Genomic DNA, 9597 nt, shown 5'->3' with positions numbered 1-9597 from the left:
GAGAAATGCTTTAGGGTTTGCAGAAGTTTAATAAATATGCATAAGGTGGTATTTTGTGTTCCACATCCTTTACATTTATACTGGCTTATTAAAGATTTAATTAAGTTTTCTAAAAAGGGAGAGGATGCAGTCTTGCAAAAAAATGTAGATGACAGTGTGGGTTCACAATAATTAGGGCTTCAGGGATAAAATAAAGGATCTCTACAGTTAATGAATATTAAAGAAGCGGCTGCTTTGAAAACTTACAAAAATGACAGCGTTTTACTTGCCACATCTGTCTTCTGTTTGTATTCTCGCCCTGGTCCTTCAGTATTTGTGACAAATGACATACTATTTACTTCTCCAACTATGGATAGTAAACAAAAGTTACAGAAGATATTTTACTTCACTCTTTTTGTGTGTAAGCAAATTTTTTTTACCAACTTCCTACTCTTCGTTATCCTGCAGTGTCTTTCTTTGTTGTCCATTCATTTCAATCTTAAAAACAAGTAATCTGGATGAAATTTATTAACATTTTCCTATTGAAACAGCACTTCGCAGAGCATTGCAAAGACTCCTGTTCTTTTAAATCCCTTAAGTCTGTTTTGTTGTCAAGATTCTAAAACCTTGACAGTGGTTTGACAATAAATGTGGCAAAGGAACTGTGGACCATGTTAACCCATGGTCTTTATTGGTCTCTTGTATTCTGTGTGCAGACATACATAAATAAGCAAATGAGATCTGCTTTGTCTTCCTTGATTTGTAGCTTCCAAACTCTTGGGGACAAGAACTGTCTCTGTTATGTTCTTCTCCAGTACCTTGCACAATTAAATTCTGCTCCTGACTAGGATTTCTTAGCACTCTGATTATATAAATAACAACAATACTGAAATAATAGTCCGTTGCACAAAATTAATTAAGAGCATAAATGAAACCAACAATATTATGTTGGTTGTACCAACATAATATGTATGTACCCTGGACAACATAATTTGGTCTATAAATTCTTTATCAATGTAATATCAGAGAAGAAGAAATACATTGTTCTGAGGTTTAAAAGGTGTGTTCAATTGTGAGTTCAATACAGCTGCCATGGATTCTTTTACAGGCTTTTGTTTAAGGCCTTGAATGTAACTTCTTGCTTTTTTAAGCTTTATAGCACATATTAAAGTATACTATTCAACCATATGCTGTGGGTGTAGCAGAAGCTTGCATTCTTTATGCTTATACCCTCTCGAACATTTTCCAGGTCTGCTTTCCTCCCTCTATTGTTGTTGATCCTGTGTTACTTTTAGAATATCTCCTGGATATCTTCTGGATCTCCTCTTCCTAGAAGAAGAAATTCCATGGCTTTTTGAATCTTTCTTTTCCATTCTCTGTGCTCCACTTAAAATTCTGGTGGCCCGATCTGCTGGCAGTAAGTCAGTAGTCCTTTCTTCTCATTCATTTCCGTGGGAAAAGTGGGTACTTTCATGTCAGTGAGTGATGGAAAAGGGGAAAAGAGAAAAAGGAGCTGTTAAAGGTAGTATGGACTGTGAGGAAAGATCAGTAGGTAATGGAGCTTGTTCTAAGTGGTTTCTACAGTTGATTCAGGAACTGAATTCTCTCCAGGACAACTTTCCTTTAAAACCCACAGCCTCTGTGAAAACATCAGCTTGCCTCTCATGCATAGCTTTTTGCATTAATGTTTTTAAAATATACCTTTTCCTGAAATTTTTTGTGTTCGTTGAAATTTGCAGTTTTAATTGTCTGAACACTGTTTTATTTGCATCCTGCTACTTCTCCCTGCCAGTCTGTTTAAATGCCGTTTAGAAGTAGCAGGAGAGTAAATTTTCCTCTTGTGTTAACTGTATCTTTAAGTGGAAACTTAAAAAAGTTATGTGGCTCAAACAGGGTATTTGTTTTTGTATAAATATGAAGTTTTATTTTAGTGTTACAGATTCCAGTAACTTATCCTGAAGACAGAACTGTGTATATGCAATGTGACTTAGTCACACTATGATTACTTCTCCCCACCCCCTTTTACAAAGAGCTGGTAAAAAGCCATCTGGCCCACAAGCCCTCTCTGTTCTATTTTATGGGATCTTTAAATACTTGCATTTCTGTACTTTTATTTGTCTTTTGAACCATATGTTTGCATAGTTTTTGGCAAAGCAGTATTTTTTCAGAAAAATGTTAAGTGTCTCTTCTCACCTTGTACCACAAAACATTAAATTATTGGATATTTGGCCAAGCCCAATGAGCCAAGCTAACAATGTGTCAGTTAGGCAATCAGATGATTTCGGTCAAGTCAGAATCCTATTTGGATTGTGCGTATAAAGCAACCCATTTGTATGGCTGATTAATATTCATCCAGTTTGTCCTGCGTATGTAACTCTGTGTGTGTATATAGTGCAGAATATTTAACTACATTATTTTTAATTTTTGTATTTATTGTGTCCTATATACATTTCATAATTTTATACATTTTATAAATGTTTTCATTATTACAATTATATTGTTTTGCAGAGTAAATTCAATTCAGTTGAACTACGTTCTTGGAGTGGGAGATAAGTACTTATGTACCAGGAAAGAAAATTGGAAAGTAATGCCTCATGTACTTATTTTTAAATGTGATTCAGACCTAAAAGTTTATAGCAAATCATGTGGTGTTCTTGTAAAAGGATAGGTTTCTGTCAAACGGAGATAAAGTTTATTCTCCGTCTTTGTGTCTGTAGGGATTAGGACAGTAATTGCATGTAATTTCTGGTGATGCTTTCTCCTCCCTGTGGTCACTGATGTATTATTTCACTGAAAATATGTGGGGAGGAGTTGAAGTGTCTGCAGTGGATTTCTTAAATCTGAATGTAATTCCTATTACTTTATGTTTCATCTCTAGACTTGTCAGAATAAGAGTTTTTTTTCCATAATTGTTTTCTTGTAAATGTAGAGGGAGAAAAATTGTGTAAGTTGAGAATTTTATTTAGGGATGTGCACATACATAATGCTAATATTGATCTCCCCCTTTTCCCCCCCAAAAAAAAAGGGGGGAAGGAATTTTTGTCACAATGCATAGTACGGTTCTGTAGGAAATGTATTTTTTTAGTATCCAGTTCATGAAATATGAAACCCTGACTCCCTTGAACAACATGGAGTGTAAATTGTGCTAGACTAAAATTGGAATGAGCTGATAAGCGGTATCTACTTTTTCTCTGACATCTTTTTAAGAGTGTAAGAAGTTTCAATGATGAAAATCTCCCTCACTGACTATATTTAAAGTGGTGCAACCAATGTGAATGTTCCTGATCAGCATTTTTCCTTGTAATGAGGTGATTTATTGTTTGTTCTTGCATATTCAATGGATATTCACAACATATTGATAAATATGTTGATAAACATATTGATGAGCTTTGCATTTATTTATCAGATCTTATAATTGTTTTTAGGCCTCTGTAATCTTCCTCTCAATAGCAATTATTGTTAATCTATCAAAAGTATCACCCTCTTACTCCCCTCCTGCTTCCTAAAGTAGAGTAAGATTATCAAAGATTTTTTTCTCACTTGATCTTTGACTAGTTGGTTAACTCACCTCTTAGGTCATCTTTGTAAATGAGTTTGTAATGTTAAATTGACAAATGAATAGATCAGAACTGTTCTGTGCTTTTTGGTCGGTTACTGCTTCAGTTTTCACAGGTTTTCCGTCCAATAGGAAGGTATGACTGTTCTATCTTAGAGCATTGTGCTATTGTAAAAAATAATAATGGCAACGTATCCTATCTTTTAACTAAAATTATTTGTTTTCATTTTCTGTCTGGATCTGTTGGATAGCTAACTTTGCTAGTTCATTATCATGTAAATGGTGCAGCATTTGTAGGGGAGCTAGGGAAGTGGCTGTCTTAGGTTCGCATGGGAGAAAGTGCAGTACTGAAGACGTTCTCAATCATAAAAGCAAACTTTTTGTAGGGAAACTGTTTCTGCAGATTCCTCAGGCTATAAAATAAGGTTTCTGAGGTGTATTTTTTTTTCCCCATGCTGGTTTTAAAAACTAGTTTGAATGGGAGTTGAAAGTGGGGTGCTGGAAGGTGGTGTGGTTAACTACTGTGCTAATATTGACCTTAAAGAATGCAGATTTCAAAACTAGAATATTTAAATGTGAGATAATAAGTTGACTTAGCTGTAGTATATCTTTTCAGCTAGCTGCGAACCAAGAGAAGACAAGAAGCTGCATAAATTTTATTCACATACGAATGGATGTGTTCTTTAAAGATAATGCAGCTTTTGAATTCAGTAATTTTTCAGTGTTTATCCTTTCTGGAGTTATTTTAAATACAAAGATAGCATTTTCTACCTCAGGATGTCCCTGCAATGCAAATGATGAGGGCTGGGAGAATATATACTAGGATATATAATATGTTTGCTGAGTTCCCGCAATGTTTTGTAGGAGTCCACTATTGGATGTGGACTAGGCTGACTGTTGGCCTGAGCTGGTACAGCCTCTGTTATGTCCTTACAGTGATTGACTTGGGAACTGCATAGGACTTCAGAATATATCTGAGTGCATTTAGGTAATCAGAAACAGTGACATCTCTTCTTCAGCTGAAAAAAAAAATTAGGGAAAGTGCTTCACAGAATTATCCTTCTAATTGCTTTGAAAGCAAATCTCTAGGATAGGTCTGTGGAACATCAAATTTTACAGTCATGCTTCCTTTCTCCTTTTATATTTTTCATTATTGTATGTCAACAAACTCCTTAAAATCAACCACAAAGAACAAACTGCCAAATAATTTTTTTCTTTCCCTTTCTTCTCTATCTTTAAACACCCTACACTTCAAAAGCATAAGTATTCTTTCTATTTTCCTTAACTTTAGATGCAGAATAATCACCAGTCTGTATTGGGTCTGTTACGGCATTGAAGCTTAATATTTCTTGGCTTGTTTAGGTCTTGAAATTGGCATTTTCCTCTTTAGCAAAAGAATAATCTAGTATTTTTTGTGGAAAATCTGCAGTTATTTTTAACCTTGATAACTCCAGACTTAGCAGACGTAAGAGCTATCATTTTTGTGTAGTGAGAATAGTAATGACATTTTATGTAATATTTATTTATTTTCTACCATGTTTGTACATTGGAGGCTTAATCCTATGGGTACTTGGATTTATGGGTAAAACATGAAGAACACCTGGAATTTTAAGGAAGAAGTGCAACTCGTATCTGTGGTAGGTAGTTAGAAGATGTTTCAGTGTCTTTGGTAATAATAATACTAGCTTTTTCTACTCTAAAGATTGATAACTGCTTTGCCTGCAACTTTTTGATTATAATCTCTTAAATTCTTAATTTGCACAGACTAGTTTGTGCATAGTTAGATATCTTATTTCAGAAACTACCTAATTGGCTTGTCACAAGATAGAAAGTGTTTATTGCTTATCACCACCACAACTTTCCTCTGCCATTAGTCTTCTAATTCGCTTACTATTCAGTTGCTGTGAAGAAGCAGATGAGAAATTTAATTCTATTTTTTAATTTCCCAGTGTGCTAATCAGCAAGGTAACCTTTCTTGTTAATAGTAAAGGTGCCAATAAGGAATAGGTACTTGAGAATCCTCTCGGTAATACCAAAAAGGCAAATCCATGTATGTGGCCTCTAGATCAACTTAACTGGTCTTGCTATGCTTGTCTGGAGCAACTTATTCATAAGAACTCTGCCAATTTGTTGATTTAGTTAAAGGTTACTTAACTTCCTCGAAAGTTCTTTTGTGTTATATACCCTCATTTTAACTGTCTGTTATATAATAACAAAGAAAGGTAAAATACTGTTATATTCCTTGATGGAGCAATTAAAAAAAAAAAAAAATCATTCATTATTCTTAAGGGAATTCTGTCAAAATTATTTCAGTATGTTTGATTGAGGTCTCATTGTTTTCCTGTTCAAGCAGTTATATTTCTGATTACTAAACAGTGCTTAAGTGCCCTTATAACAATTTAATTTCTGCCCTTTTGTTCCTCTTCATTCCGATGTGTTTTCACTCATTTATGGAACCAAAGCATCTCTGATTTTTCTTGTATTTACTAAGCATTTCAAATTGTAAATGGTTGTTGAATTAATTTGTTCTTAGCATTCTTTGTTTTAATAGGACATGCTTCTGCCCCTTCCCAGTCTTCCTTTATAATCTAATTCACTGTAAAGTCTTGATGCTTTTTCCATAGCTCGCAGTTCATAAGCTTTTTTTTTTAAATAAAACTTGTTTTCATTGTAGCAGTTTAGTCATCTATTCTGTACTTTCAGTGACTGAAAATACAGCAGCTGTATTTTAACCTGGTGTTTGAAATAACTTAGCAAATTGAAGAAGAGGAAGAAAGTTCTTTTTTTAACATTACTCATAGTTTGGTTGTCTGGCTTGATTGCTGGGTAATTCCTCAGTGGTAGCACCGTACTTCAGGGCTTTGAGGGATTAGTCTCTATGTAGTGATTCCACAGTGAAGAGAGCTCAGCTATCAATGGCTTTGTAAAATGCCTCTCTAGAATCCTTGTTTACAGAGAGCGAAAAGATCCAGATGCCATTTAAGTTCTTTAAATTTTCGCAAAGAAAATCCATTAATACCCAAACTTCTGTTGCTCTTTTGGCTTTTTGCCCCTTTCAAATTGTGATTTGTTGCCAGCATTCCACCAAAGGCAAAGCAACCTCAAATCTCTAAAGTGATTTACCTCTGTGTGGTGTTACCATCATCATTACTATATCAACTTTCAACATAAAATCTTGTCGTTCCACAAATATGCAGAGGAATGTGCAGGTTAAGGTGTGGGTGGCGGGAGGAGGAGTGGCAGTACACTTAATTCAACAGCACTGTGTACCTGTCGCTAGGAAAGGAAGGGTCTTTCCAGTAATGTAGATTTCTGAATTACTTTGTCATGAAACAGGTAACAAATAAACTTTGAACAAAAGGGCAATTTTGTTGGTGTCTATGCTTGTTCAAATCCCCTTTCCTCTAGATGCTACATGCTCTGTAGAGTAGAACTTGCTTTACACTAATGAAGAACAAAAAAATAGGGTTGGACTATTGTTCAGTAAAGTGATGTCTTGTCATGCACATCCTTCAAATATCATGCTTTCCACCTAATGTTCTGAAATTTAAAATGTTCTGAGGAAGGGCTGGGAGAGCTGGGACTGTTTATCCTAGAGAAGAGGAGGCTCAGGAGGGATCTTACCAATGTATATAAAAACCTGAAGGGTAAAGTGTAAAGGAGACAGAGCCAGACTCTTTTCATTGCTGCCCAGTGACAGGACCAGAGGCAATGGGCTCAAACTGAAACACAGGAGGTTCTGTCTGAACATCAGGAAACACTTTTTCACTGCAAAGATGACTGAGCACTGGCAAGGGTTGCCCAGAGAGGTTGTGGAGTCTCCCTCCTTGGAAATACTCAAAAGCTATCTGGACACGGTCCTGGGCCACCAGTTCTAGGTGGCCCTGCTTGAGCCGGGGGGTTGGACTAGATGACCTCCAGAGCTCCCTTCCAACCTCAACCCTTCTGTGATTTTGTGAAATTGCTCTGGAGTTGTAAACTGAACCTACAACCAGACTAGATAAGAAATGCAGATTGTTTTCTTCATGTTCAGACTTGAAGTCAGTATTCTGATTGCCTGTATTGTATCCCAAAGAAACAGCAAATTCAGGTTAACGTTGACTCTTTTATTTTCTTCCAGTCTTTCTCTTATGGATACAGCAAGTATTATAGGACAAATTATTCTGCAGAGTGTTTTGGTTTGTTGTTTTTTTTTTTTTTTAAAGGATCATACCATGTAAGTTATTTGCATTTCTCCCTGGGCAGCATCTCCTTATTCTATATAAAGTACATGAGCTACCTTCTCTGATATGTACAAAACTATTTAGTATATGAGCAATCTGATCCTGGATTAGTGGGTTCTTATGGCTTGCTTTGTAATGCTATTTTTTTAATAGATCTCTTATTTTAAAGAGATTCAGCTTAACAAAATAATTTGCAATAAAGTTGACAGGGAACAGTTGGTTACGTAGCACTGTTTGGAGAAATGTTCAATTTATCTTCATAAATAGTGCTTGAGAGTAGTCGAACAGGAATATAATTCAAGAAAGAGACCTCACTTTCATGTTTTCAAAGACACTTCGGACACTAGCCTTAGAAAACAACAGAAAAATGACATTTGGGAGAACAAAGGAGAAATGGCTTGTGTCTTTCTGTACTGTTGAGCCTTTGCTTTTAGTAGAGAAATGCCATTTCTTCAAATGATCTAGATAGTTTAAATAAGGCTACCTGCTGATTTCAGCAAACACTAAGAAAGTGAAGGGAAAAGAACGGGATCAAAAATTACTTCATTTATAAAAATAAGCACAATGTTAATAATGTGTCCGAGAAGTCAGTATTCTTTGTAGCAAGGGAGAGGTACACAAAGTATATAATAGTTCTTGAATGGCTTTCAGTAGTTAATTCATAATTCTCCACTGTAAATTCAGCCAGACTGCTGAATACTGTGAGTATTGCAGCAAGCTGAACTTAATAAAAAAATCTTGGGGGATGTGTGAAAGAATTTCTGAAACTCAGAATGGCAATATAAATAGCAATTAGTTTAAAAAGCTGTCTTAGCTAAGTTTAGTCTTACCTAAAACTCAGAAATATTTGAAAATGGCAAGCTGAATGAATATATTAATGTCACACATGCCTTGATAATCTGTAGCTGTGAGATGTGTTCCTTGATTTAGAAAGTTTTTATTTGTGAAATAATAATTGTGCATAGAATTAACTTGAAGTATCTGCTTAAAAATCATAAACTTAGCACTCTAAAAGGTATGGTCATATCCAGTTCCCAGGAATCTGAAGGTTCTGAATACTGAAAAAATATACAGTCATTTAGAATTAGGAGGTTGATCATCATCTTATTGAATTATCTGTGCAGAATGGTGTTAGTTTTTAACTTTTTTATTTTTTGCATAATTTTTACATTTTGCTAAGGATTTTTTCCCATCTTTTAATCAAGAATTTTTGCAATATTTTTGCTAGGTCACCCTGAAGTGTTTTCCACTGAGAATAAATGGAAAGTTTTTAGCCTTTCTGTATAACGGGTACTCTTGGAATTATCCTGGTTGTCCTATATTATACTCTCCTGAGACTAATACCCTTTCAGTGTAAAGGTGACCTAAGCAAAATGTACTTTGAGGTTTAGCTGATGCTCTTGTTGTAGTATCTTTTCTCTAATTCATAATTCTTCCTTTTGATATTTCTCATGTTTTTAATTACTTCCATGCTTGTAAAAAAATACTAAAATAAAATAGTAAAAAAACCCAGGAAAAAAGCCTATAGATAGTATAAGGCATCTTACTTAGGTTTATTTCTGAAAACTCTTAAATGGTTTAACTTGTGTTTGTTTAATGCAGTACAGTAGGGATTCTCTTTCCTGAAGTAAACTGTGTGCTTGTTTACAGTACTAGAGTCCAACTCTGTAATTGATATTGTTGACTTTACAGACTTTATTTAAATAAAGTGAACTGTATGAATACTTACATTCATTAAAAAATAAAATCTGTGACTGTAGAGGTTTAACCTGGCAGGCAGCTAAACACCACACAGCCGTTCACTCACTCCCCCCCCCCCCCCCCCAGTGGGGTGGGGGG

The sequence above is a fragment of the Aptenodytes forsteri genome, unplaced genomic scaffold (assembly GCF_000699145.1).
Source record: "Aptenodytes forsteri isolate BGI_AS27 unplaced genomic scaffold, ASM69914v1 Scaffold65, whole genome shotgun sequence".
Lineage (NCBI taxonomy): Eukaryota > Metazoa > Chordata > Aves > Sphenisciformes > Spheniscidae > Aptenodytes > Aptenodytes forsteri.
This window is presented reverse-complemented; position numbering follows the sequence as displayed.